We start from the raw sequence: 13,703 nt of genomic DNA on the forward strand, positions 1-13,703 counted from the left end.
TGTGTTTGGATTCCTTAAACGAAGAAATAGATGAGAGGTAGATATTGTCCCACCGGGCGTGCCAAATATTTAAATAAGAATTTTCCTGCAACGAATGACACAAGAACAAGTGTACAAAATAATATTTTGTATTAATGATTTTAGGGTTACAATCGTTCTCTAATTTGTTTCATCTGATTCGATCTCTGTAAGGTGTTGTTTTGTGGATATGCAATTCGATCTCTGTCGAGGCTTGATCTTGGATGAACGGTTGGAAGTTTCTTCAAGAGCTGTTGGGCCTTGATCTTGAAGGTTGAGGGAAGTTTCTTCAAGGGCCTTTGGGCTTGATCTTGAAGGTTGATGGATAAATGGATCTTCAAGGGCTTTTGGGCTTAATCTTTAAGAACTGTTGATGAACGGATCTTCAAGGGCCTTTGGGGCTTGATCTTGATGAACAGTTGATGAATGGATTTTCAAGTGCTTTTAGGCTTGATCTTGAAGAACGGTTGGATGTGTGGATTTGTTGATGTTGTTGATCCAAAGGATCGTTGGGGCTTGATCTTATGATGAACGGATGATGAACGATGAACATTTTCTTCAAGGGCCATCGGGGCTTGATCTTGAATTGGTGAAAGTTCTTCAAGGGTCATCAGGGCTTGATCTTGAAGGAGGATTTGACGAAGAACAAAGAGAGCTTTCTTGATCTTTCGGGATTTGCTTGAGAGCTTTAGAGTTTCAAAGCTTCAAGGTTTTGGTGTGATGTGAATTGGTGTCCCTAAATGAATGAAATGACCTTGTATTTATAGAATTTTTCAAGGCCTAATTTTGAATATAATATTCAAATGAAATAAATCATTTATGTCAGGTGTTGACATGTGTCATGTTTGATTACTTTTTCGATGATTTTCGATTTTTCGTTGAATCACATGCTACGTGTAAAATTTATGTGACACGTGAACGTTGAAATTTTAATTATTGGTCAACATTTATTTCACCGAAATTTCAATGTTTACAACATTAACAAGATTATATACACGTTCTATCCATAAGAACATGAATAAGTGTGCAACTGTACATATATGCATGTGTGGTAGCTTATGTAGTGCATCCACATGTCACATAGATAAATATAATGACGACACATAGTTTCACTTTGGATACGATGATGTTCAACTAAAAATATGAAAACAGAAATAGAAGCACAACGATGTGATTTGCGCCATACTAAAAACATAATATGTGACTATAAAATAAACGTAAATGCCGATTCATGTGTGGCATGCTTAAAGAGTGATGTTTTTTGTCAACATAATTGTAAGAATATTCAAATAACGTTACTAGGGAAGTTAGAGTTTTTCATCCTCTTAGCGAAGGTGAACAATTATTTTCATAAAACAACGTTTCTCTCTCTTCAAATATTGAGACCCAATCTATGATACAACAAAGTACTTATTCATCTTCTTTCAATTGAACTTATTCAACTAGGACCAATTTTAACTGCTCTCTTTTTTCTTTTTTCTTTTTTAAAAGAGACAAGCTGATTGTTTCACCAAAACAGTCTAACCTTGCAGGTAATTGTTCTTTTTTTTCTTTTTCTTTTTTTGCTTTTTTTTTTTTTACGCCTATATTGAGGGTGGAAGGGTTTGGACTAGGTCATACAATAGTTGATGCACCATTTTTCTTAAACCAGCTTATTATGTTGCAACTTGCAAGTATAGAATGGGCGAAGGTTATTGGTGCACCAATTACGTGCTTCTTGACGTATACTATATATTAGCTAAGAAAGTATTGACATTAGAAGTATTGGATTGTAATGCATTCATGGCGTTGGTACTATGGTGGTCATATTTCACCTTTAAGGACATTTTTCTCTATGATTCAAGAACACAGTTTTAATCTCGTACACCTTTAGGCACTGTTTTTCTAAGTCCTATTTTCTTACATATCATGACACCCTTGTAGCGATTAGAGAAACACATTTTTTTTTGTATTCTTGAAGCATTTTTTATTCTCGCAGTGGGTTTCCCAATTAAGCGGAACTCCCATCATATTATTGAGGGTATAAATGTAAATGTAGGTAATAAATATCGTACTTAGATATTGGATAGATATCAGATAGATAGCTAAGTTTGTTAAGTGCTTTCCATATACTTGTATATATACAGGTTGTATGATTATTAAAAGTCAATGAAAAGATTATTTCTCAATATGGTATCAACCGCTTTCTGTCTTACGACCTGATCCAAACACGCTACCGCCTTGCGACCTTTCTTCTTCCTTCCTTCTACTTACGATCGTCGTCTTGATCTCCCAAACCCTAACTCTGTGCATCAATGGCGGCTCCTGCTTCTTCGTCAGATTCTACTACTCATGGTCATCCACCTCCATCCTCTGTCACGGTCTCTCATCCGGTGACCTCCTCCATCACCATTCAAAATATTGGATCTATGGTACCAATTAAGCTTACCACTACTAATTACCTCACTTGAAGTGCTTTGTTTGCTCCTATTTTTCGCCGCTACAATTTCACCGGCATCGTTGATGGCTCAACGCCACCGCCGCCTCAAATGCTATTGGATGATTCTAGCAATCGCATGTCTCTCATCAATCCTGATTATGTTTCTTGGTATGAGAATGATCAAAACATTCTCATCTGGCTAAATTCCACATTGTCTGAAACCCTAATTCCTTACACTATTGGAGTTAATTCTTCTCGCGAACTTTGGGCGAAATTGGAGTCCCGATTGGCTGCTGCTTCTCAATCTCACATTCATAATCTTCGATCGCGTCTGCGCACCATTACAAAAGGTGAATCTACTGCTGCTCAATTTCTCCAATGATCGGATCATATTTATATATATATTTTTACTTCGAATTCACTCGTCTTTTCTTAGTTAGTTTCTTTTATTTTTGAGCTATTTACGTTATTTTTGTGTTTATAGGATTTGTTATGCAAAGAAAATAAAAATAGAACAAGTGAAATTTTATGTAATAAATTCGTCAAACTGTCTGTGTAGATCAGCTTTTAAATAAAATTAATTAAAAAAAATAATAATAATGATAAATCATGATGATGTTTGAAACATCATCATGATTCATGTTTTGTGGCAGGAAGAAAGGCATAACAATGGAATAAAAATAGGAGGAAAGTGAGAGACTCACGGGGTTGAAAGGCAGAAAAGAAAGAAAACAGAAATAAATAGTGGGAGACAGCTACGGATCCAAGGGAAAAAGGCAGCAAGGCTGCCAGAAAGAAAAGAATAAAAGAAAGCTGCCTTGCAGCACAGCTGGGGGGAGAAAGGAGCTGCCCTTTGGGCAGCTCGCAGAGACAAGCGGAGAGGACGGGGGGGCTTTGCAGGATAGGGGGAAGAAAGCTGCCCTTGGCAGCGAAAAAGGGAGAAGCAGGAGAGAGGTCAAAGGGCAGGTGAAAGGGCAGGACATGCGGGGGTGAAAGAAGACAAGGCAGAAACAAGAAGGCAGGCGTGGGGGAAATCACGGGAAGCTGCCCGAGGACTGCGCAGAGGAGAAGGAAGGCACGGACTAGAGAGGGCAGGACAGGCGCGGGGAAAGAAGCAGTCCAAAGGTGAGCACGGCATGGTGAGTATGGAGAGAGGTGAGCACGGGGGAAACTGCCCTTGCAGCTGAGACTGACGCAAAGCATGAAAACGCGGAAAAGGCAGCGAGAGAGCAGCTCAGTGGAAACGCAGACAGAGATCTTCACCTCTTTTTCGGTTTAATCTTTCTAAACTTTTATTTTATTTTTGTTTTAATAATGTGTAATTAATTTTATTTTGGCTAGAGGTTAATTCGAAACCATGAATATATTTGTAATATGAATTGATTACCTTCGGTTGTGATTTCATAAGTTGTGATTTCAATTTACTTATCCGTTCGTATAAAAACTGATTTGTGTATGTTGGTTGAGAGTGCACGCTTAATTTACATGCATGAATTTGATGCTAGAATATAAGTGAATTTCACCTAATCGTTATGAACTTATTTTCACAAGTAGTAAAGGTTGCTAGTCACAATCACGTTAAGTAAATTCTTGGCAAGAGTATCATGCTTTTCATAGTTACGAATGCCTCGTCAATGCTTATAGTTTTCACAAAGTTTAATGATCTTTGATTGTATCTCTATTGTGCTTTTCACGTAGGGGACTTTTGAAGAATGTTTTGAATTGTTGTATGCGTTTTCCCGTCCAATTCAATAACTTAAGGAAAACTTGAAGATTAAAAAAGTGCTGTTCACGGTTAATCTGGAGTTTTGAGATTCACAATTTATTGAAAGAACAACTGAAAATCAATTTAGGTTGCATATGTGTCATGTGTGGAGAAGAACCCTCTAGCTAGTCCGTCATTTATCATTTTACCTTAATTTTATGTTTTTGTCAATTCTGTAATTTAATTAAGTTTAATTTACTTTTCATCAAAACCAAACACCCATCCATTATTAAATTATATTATTTAGTTAGTTTTCTTTATTGTTAGTCTTTTAATTTAATTTTCGTCCATTTCAGTTCCTAGTGTTTAATTTGATTGTTTTCATTATTTTGAGTTATCCTAAGTGTGTTTCGAGTTATTAGAGTTTTTAGCCTAGTTTTGTGTCCTTGAGTCTTATTTAATATTTTTAAATTAATTTAGAATAGATTAGCAATCCCTCCTAATCCCCGGCCTAGAACGATACCCTACTTACATCCATACTACAATTGTCAAAAAGAGGGTTTAATTTTGTGTGTTAACTTATTTTTCACATCAAATTTTGGCGCCGTTGCCGGGGATTAGTAACTTTGCTAATCCTTTTATTTTTGTTTTTGTTTATGTTTATATTGGTGTTTGTGTATTTTACTTTTGATATTTGATTTATTTTTCTTTCTTTGATTTTAGGCACAAATGGAGCTGAGGGAAATTTAAAGGAAAGATGCGTCCGGCTAAAGACGTTAAATCAAGCGCTTCTTGGGAGGCAACCCAAGCATTCAACGAAGGGAGACTTTGGAATCGCTAACCCAATCAGATTTGCATTTTTACACCCTTATCTTTGCTGCTTTCATTTTGTTTTGTTTAGTTAGTTGTGTTATTTGGTTGATTTCTGTGAGTTTGTATTACTTAGTTTAAGTGTGGGGGAAGGTTAACCAAAGTCTCTTTACATTAATTTACATAAAAAAAAAAAAAAAAAAAAAAAAAATTAAATTAAAAAAAAAAAAAAAAAAAAAAAGATAAAATTTAAAATTAATGATAAAAAAAAAAAATACAAAAAAAAAAAAAAAAAAAAAAAAAAAAAAAAAAAAAAAATTTAAATTAAAATTTTACAATGATGTAAACTAATAGTATTCATTGGTCGGGTGGTGCTTCAGTAGTAGGCGGGGCTTCAGCAGTCGGCGGGGCCACAGAAGGAGGAGGCGGCAGAGGTTGATCAGTTGGAGCTTCACTACGCGGTGCCGCCCCAGAAGACGAAGGCAGATGCGGTTGGAACAAACCCACAAACCTCCGATGATCAAGTAAAATTTGACCATCGGTGTCCTGCATCTGGTCAATCTTCCTCTTCATGCTGGTGGCATAGCTGTGTGCAAGCTTGTGCAATTCCTTATTCTCATGCTTGAGCCCTTTAATCTCTTGCTTGAGACTCTGTATTTCAGCCACCAAGGATTCAACGTGACGGGTTCGGGCATATAGGCGTTGGGCCATGTTGGATACGGAACCCGCACACTGCACACTGAGAGCCAGAGACTCCTTGACCGCCAATTCATCAGACCGCCTTGCGAGCAGTCTGTTATCTCTGGGAGTGACAAGGTTTCGGGCCACCACCGCAGCGGTCATGTCATTTTTCATCATCGAATCCCCCACGGTAAGGGGACCGGTAGGGGATATGAAGGATGGCCGCCATATGTTGTCTGGTGAAGGCGGAGCTGCCTCTTCACCAATGTTCAAGTCAAAACGACGATCAGAAGGGCCAGACATTTTTCAGAGGTGGTAAAGAAAGAAGAGAGTCGGAATGATCAAGATTAAACAAGTGCAAGAAGGGAGTGTTTACAGGAGGGTACTCAAGTGTGTTGTGGAACAAGCTTAACGTCTCTATAAAAAGGAAGAAATCAAAGAGGCGCTCCTCAGAGAAGCGTCCTCTCGCAAATCGAAGAGTCGGGGCTCCGTTCTCAAACGTCTGATTCTTTTCTCAAAAGAGGAGTTTCCTTTCTCAAAAGCCGGATTCTTTTCTCAAAAGAGGCGTTTCATTTCTTAAAGGCTGGGCTTGCTCAGAAACCACGAGCCGAACCCCGGATTTCAAAAGATCAATTTGTCCAGACGTGTCGTCACTTGTCACACGCAAATTGCTTTGCGGAAATCTCGGGCAATTTGTCGAAGCACCAATTCAGAAATCGAAGAGGGAAATTCAACAGTCAAAGACACGCTAGCTTTCTCAAAAGCTGGGCTTCAACCCACGGGAAAATCTTCTTTTCCAGATTTATCCGCACGTGTCACATGCTACCTCTACAATCGACGATGCTCAGAGCTCGAAGCGCCGATTACAGATATCAATGAGGAATCAGCTTTGCGGAAATTACGGGCAGCTTTGTCAGAAAGCGCGTAATTTGTATTCTTCACCCATCCACCGGCTGCCGACACTAAGTGAGAGAACAGTTCCGGTTGTGAAGACAAGTCCTATAAGTTTCTACCTTCGCCTTCCACAGCAAAAGCACACTCTCTCAGCACACCCTCTCAACACTTCTTCATCTCCGAAAATGCATTCCCAACGAATCCTCCTAAGTTACTCTGTGTTCCTCATTCCTTGGGATACTCCTGAAAACAACCCATTCAAAGCAAAAGTATTTCATATCATGAAGGTTGAAAGCAAGAGTATCTCATATCATGCTTTCTCCATGTCCTTCTCCTTGTCTTTGTTTTCCGACAAGGAGAAAGAGAGCAATCAGCCAGCATTTGGTATCAATCTTCCAATCTGGAGCCAACTGCCTGGAACCCTTTCCTGATTGCTTACCTAGCCTTGCTCTCGAGTACTCATCTTCTTCATCTTATGCTTCCGTTTTGTCTACCACATCTACTTGGGGGACAAGTAAGGGAGGTGAAAATGAGACCTCGAAGCATGTGGAGACAATTCAGCTAGGGACAAGGAGAAAGAAAGCAAGAGGTGGGCACTTGGAAAGATTGAAGAAAGAAATAAGGACCAACACCTTTCCCTCGTGCCTGCCCGTTGTGCAGAAGAAACAAGCAGAGAAGAATGCAGCTTGCACAATCATCCCAGCGGAAGGAGTCCGAACTGAGGAACTAGAGAAGCTGCCACATCTGCTTGGAGAACAAATAAGGAACTGCAACATAACCAAAGAGCAAAGCTTCGCCGTACAATATCATAAAATCATCACTTGCAAGTGAAAAGCTAAGTGTCACCCTGTTCAAGAGGAAAGCTGTGGAAAGTCAACAAGCACGACCAATGATTATTTATTAGTTTTATTCATTATCTTTTATCGTAATTTTCAATTTTTCGTTTGCAATTTTTTTTAATTAATTTTCTTGCGTACTTAACTGAATTTTTCCTTTTCTTTGCAGGAACTTTTGGTTATTTCCACCCTTGAAGTTGATTGCAGAATTTTAGCTTGGGGGTCATCGCTTGATTTTACTGCAAATTAGGGAAGTTTTCAGTCCAATTGCGTTATTTTGTTTCTTATTATTTATTTATTTTATTTTATTTATTTTTGCATTATAGTGTTTTCTGACATTGGGGACAATGTCAAGTTTAAGTGTGGGGGTAGAAATCTCCAGAATTTCATTTGTCTCTGTGTTGTTGTTTTTTTTTGTGTTCTTAATTAGTTTTGTTTTCTTTAAAAAAAAAAAAAAAAATTAAAAAAAAATTTCGGAAAATTTAAAAATCCAAAAATATTGTCTTGTTTCCCTTATTGTTTTGAATTAGATTTTTGTTAGTTTCCCGACCCAATGATATAATTAGATCAAATTTGAATCACGATTATCAAGAACTTAGTTAACATGTGTTTTATGAAATTCCTAATTCTCTTGTTAGTTTTGTACATGTTTGATCATCTTTGAAAAACCAAATGCACATAGCCTTGTTGATGTGAAACTAAAGTATGACTTAAAGCTTCATATGTGAATTTAGTGACCATATACATCCTATGTGAGTTTTTGAGCCGATTGAAAGTGTGTGCATTTTTCATACACTCCTATTCTTTCATGTGTGATGAACTTATGTGAGATACATCTCTAGAACTTGCGTAACGATCTTTCGAAATGTTTGTCATTGATTGCATGAACTTGGAAATGATAGAGGCATTAGGTTTACCACCATGGCCCAAATAACCATGTTTCCCAAAGAAAAATGATATCATTAGATTGCCAATTTGAGCCGTGTATGTTGAGCCTTTTATTTCTTATCACCAGATATGTCTACCCTTATACCTGAAACATTTTTCCTTACCCTTTCCAAGCGAGCAATGCGAAATTGTCTTATGAGAAACGTTTGTGAAGTACTTTGAAGGTGTTTGGCAAAAGAATAAGTGTGGGGGTATTTCATGTTTGTATAAAAAAAAAAAAAAAAAAAAGGGAAAAAAGAGAAGAAAAGAAAAAGAAAAGAGAAAGATTGTATAAAAAGAAAATAAAAAGTTTTTAAAGTTTCAGTTTAAGGGTGTGATTGGAGGTGCTAGAAGAATTGCTGGAGAGCTTGAGTTCTTATAAATCTAAAGAAAAGAATCGCTTTCAATGTAGATTGGAACTTGTGTTTTCCTATTCTTTCGTTTCAATAACCCTATCCCTAAACCTCATTACATCCAATAAAAGTCCTCTTGATTTAAGTTTTGCAATTATGATTGTGGAGATGAGATCTTTATGCAAGCTTATGGTAGAAATTTCACATTTGATTCTTTGAGCGAAACACATTAAAACTAAACACATGTGTGATTGAGTGTATATCCCGTGAGAATGTTACTAGTTTGCATATGATGATTTTAAAAATAAAAACTTGAAATTGCATTAGCATGGCTATCTCACACACTACACTTCAAGGATGATTCAAAGATTACTGCTAATATTTGAATAAGGAAGATGAACTTGGATTAGTTCCTTGATGCTAGCTATGGTTCTTGATGATTTGTTTTCTTGAATGAAATTCTATGAGGGTCACATAGAGGGAAGCTAATGTTTTTCTTGTTACTTCTTGTTCTTATTTTCTTTGTTTTGCTCGAGGACTAGCAAAAGTTAAGTGTGGGGGTATTTGATCGGATCATATTTATATATATATTTTTACTTCGAATTCACTCGTCTTTTCTTAGTTAGTTTCTTTTATTTTTGAGCTATTTACGTTATTTTTGTGTTTATAGGATTTGTTATGCAAAGAAAATAAAAATAGAACAAGTGAAATTTTATGTAATAAATTCGTCAAACTGTCTGTGTAGATCAGCTTTTAAATAAAATTAATTAAAAAAAATAATAATAATGATAAATCATGATGATGTTTGAAACATCATCATGATTCATGTTTTGTGGCAGGAAGAAAGGCATAACAATGGAATAAAAATAGGAGGAAAGTGAGAGACTCACGGGGTTGAAAGGCAGAAAAGAAAGAAAACAGAAATAAATAGTGGGAGACAGCTACGGATCCAAGGGAAAAAGGCAGCAAGGCTGCCAGAAAGAAAAGAATAAAAGAAAGCTGCCTTGCAGCACAGCTGGGGGGAGAAAGGAGCTGCCCTTTGGGCAGCTCGCAGAGACAAGCGGAGAGGACGGGGGGGCTTTGCAGGATAGGGGGAAGAAAGCTGCCCTTGGCAGCGAAAAAGGGAGAAGCAGGAGAGAGGTCAAAGGGCAGGTGAAAGGGCAGGACATGCGGGGGTGAAAGAAGACAAGGCAGAAACAAGAAGGCAGGCGTGGGGGAAATCACGGGAAGCTGCCCGAGGACTGCGCAGAGGAGAAGGAAGGCACGGACTAGAGAGGGCAGGACAGGCGCGGGGAAAGAAGCAGTCCAAAGGTGAGCACGGCATGGTGAGTATGGAGAGAGGTGAGCACGGGGGAAACTGCCCTTGCAGCTGAGACTGACGCAAAGCATGAAAACGCGGAAAAGGCAGCGAGAGAGCAGCTCAGTGGAAACGCAGACAGAGATCTTCACCTCTTTTTCGGTTTAATCTTTCTAAACTTTTATTTTATTTTTGTTTTAATAATGTGTAATTAATTTTATTTTGGCTAGAGGTTAATTCGAAACCATGAATATATTTGTAATATGAATTGATTACCTTCGGTTGTGATTTCATAAGTTGTGATTTCAATTTACTTATCCGTTCGTATAAAAACTGATTTGTGTATGTTGGTTGAGAGTGCACGCTTAATTTACATGCATGAATTTGATGCTAGAATATAAGTGAATTTCACCTAATCGTTATGAACTTATTTTCACAAGTAGTAAAGGTTGCTAGTCACAATCACGTTAAGTAAATTCTTGGCAAGAGTATCATGCTTTTCATAGTTACGAATGCCTCGTCAATGCTTATAGTTTTCACAAAGTTTAATGATCTTTGATTGTATCTCTATTGTGCTTTTCACGTAGGGGACTTTTGAAGAATGTTTTGAATTGTTGTATGCGTTTTCCCGTCCAATTCAATAACTTAAGGAAAACTTGAAGATTAAAAAAGTGCTGTTCACGGTTAATCTGGAGTTTTGAGATTCACAATTTATTGAAAGAACAACTGAAAATCAATTTAGGTTGCATATGTGTCATGTGTGGAGAAGAACCCTCTAGCTAGTCCGTCATTTATCATTTTACCTTAATTTTATGTTTTTGTCAATTCTGTAATTTAATTAAGTTTAATTTACTTTTCATCAAAACCAAACACCCATCCATTATTAAATTATATTATTTAGTTAGTTTTCTTTATTGTTAGTCTTTTAATTTAATTTTCGTCCATTTCAGTTCCTAGTGTTTAATTTGATTGTTTTCATTATTTTGAGTTATCCTAAGTGTGTTTCGAGTTATTAGAGTTTTTAGCCTAGTTTTGTGTCCTTGAGTCTTATTTAATATTTTTAAATTAATTTAGAATAGATTAGCAATCCCTCCTAATCCCCGGCCTAGAACGATACCCTACTTACATCCATACTACAATTGTCAAAAAGAGGGTTTAATTTTGTGTGTTAACTTATTTTTCACATCATCCAACAAATTGAGGAAATCGCAGATGCTCTTGCAAGTGCTGGAGCTCCAGTGGCCGATTCCGAGCTCATTTCTGTCACACTTCATGGACTACCATCGGAGTATCATTCTTTTGTTGATGCTATTCAATTTCGCATCGGATCGACTACCATTGATAAATTGCATGGCCTTCTTCTGAGTAAAGAAATTCAGTTGAATAATCGCAAGAAATCGTCTCTCACTGCTCATTTCCAGGCATTTAATTCTTCTACGGGTCTTCTTCCCCCACCATCTATGGCTCCTCAGGCTTACACTGCTCCGGTTTATTCTTCATAGCCTTTCTTTCAAGGTCGTTCTTCTAATTACTCTCAAAATCGTGGTAGTTCTTCAAACCCTAGAAATTTCCAAGGCAGGGGTAATTTCAGAGGCAATTCTCAACGCACATATTACCGGTCGAATAATCAGCGCTCTTCTCGTGGTGGTCGTTCTTTCTCTGGCAAACGCACTCCTTGCCAAATATGCCGTCAATATGATCATGAAGCATTTGACTGTCCACAGCACATGAATCCTAGCTACACTGGATCTTCATCTCACTCTGCTATGGTTGCTCATATTAATCCTACTTCATCTGCTCCCACTTGGCTTGTTGATTCTGGCGCCAGTTCTCACATGACTAATAACTACACAAATTTGCAAAATCCTGAGCCTTATCGTGGTCCTGAGCAGGTCTACATTGGTGATGGTAAAGGTTTGCCCATTCATCACTCTGGTTCTTCTTCTTTAAATACTGATCACCATTGTTTTCAGTTGAAAAATGTTCTTCATGTGCCTGATTTAAAGCAAAATTTATTATCTGCGAATCAGTTTCTTCTTGACAACTGGTGTTCCATGCATCTTTATCCTTTTCACTTCACTGTGAAGGATATTTCTTCGGGGAAGATGTTTTTTAGTGGACCAGTTCGTGATGGATTCTACCTTTTTCATACTTCGTCTCCTGCTCGTAGTTCTCCACACTTGTTTGTTGCTACAACAATGGCTTCTCATGATCTTTGGCACAATAGACTTGGCCATCCGTCTACCAAAGTTTTAAATAAATTGGCCTCTACTTCGTGTATTTCTATGTCTCGTACTATGAATAACACTTTCTATTCCGATTGTGCTGTAAGCAAAAGCTCTAAGCTTCCTTTTGTTTCTAGTTCTTGTACTACAAGCAAGCCTTTAGAGCTTCTTCACATGGATGTCTGGGGACCAGCTCCTATTTCCTCTGTACATGGTTTTCGATACTAAGTGATAATTGTTGATGACTATACAAAGTATTCTTGGCTTTATCCTCTGAAGTTCAAGTCTGATGTTCTTTCTACATTTGTTCACTTCAAGTCTCTTATTGAAAATAAGTTGGGTGTCAAAGTTATTTCTATTTGCTCAGATTCTGGTGGTGAATTCTTAAGCTCCAAGTTCTCACAGTTCTTACTTGACCATGGTATTACACACTAACTCAGCTGTCCTCACACTCTTGAGCAAAATGGGTGTGCTGAGCGTAAGCACCAACATCTTGTTGAAACTGCCTGTACTCTATTGACAGTATCTAAAGTTCCCCATCAATATTGGGATCATGCCTTCTCTACAGCCATTTATCTTATCAACCGGATGCCTATTGCACATAATGTCTCTCTATGGGAATCTTTATTCAAGAAAGCTCCAGCGTATGCTTCTCTCAAAGTCTTTGGTTGTAGTTGCTTTCCTTGGCTGAAGCCTTACACTACATCTAAGCTAGAACCAAAGAGCAAACATTGTGTTTTCTTGGGGTATAGTTTAAATAACAGAGGGTATTAATGCCTGGATCCTTTATCTCACCGAATCTATATTTCCCGGCATGTCATATTTGATGAGCACAATTTCCCTTTTCATAATCCTTTACCCGTCTCATCCTCTCAGTCTATATCTTCCTCACCTGTACATATCATCCCATCTCATCTCATATTCAACTCTTTTCAATCTTCCAAGCCATCATCACCTCATACCTCTCCTTTCCCACATCCATCTCCTCCCCCATCTACATCTCCATCCCAACAACTCCATATATATCATTCCCAAAATTCATCTTCCTTACCAAATTCCTCTTCTGCACCAATTCCATCCCAACACCCACATATCTCTTCTTCACCACTGTCCTCTTCTTCTCTCAACATTCATCCTATGCAGACTCGTTCCAAATCTGGCATCTTCAAACCTAAAGCCTTGCTTGCCACTAAACATACTCTTCCATCTCATCTCAGTGTTGACTTTGTTCCTTCCACCTATCATCAGGCATCAAAATATTCCCATTGGAGACAGGCAATGCAAGAAGAGTTCAATGCTCTTCTCAACAATGGTACTTGGTCCTTGGTTCCCTATTCTCCTTTGCAAAATCTAGTAGGTTGCAAGTGGGTATTTCGCATCAAACGCAAGCCTGATGGTTCTATAGATCGGTATAAGGCCCGATTGGTTGCAAATGGGTTTCATCAACAGGAAGGGCTAGACTACACAGAGACTTTCAGCCATGTTGCCAAACCTGTCACCATTCGCCTTTTACTCACTTTGTCTGCTCAATATGATTG

The sequence above is a fragment of the Malus domestica genome, chromosome 13 (genome assembly GCF_042453785.1).
Source record: "Malus domestica chromosome 13, GDT2T_hap1".
Lineage (NCBI taxonomy): Eukaryota > Viridiplantae > Streptophyta > Magnoliopsida > Rosales > Rosaceae > Malus > Malus domestica.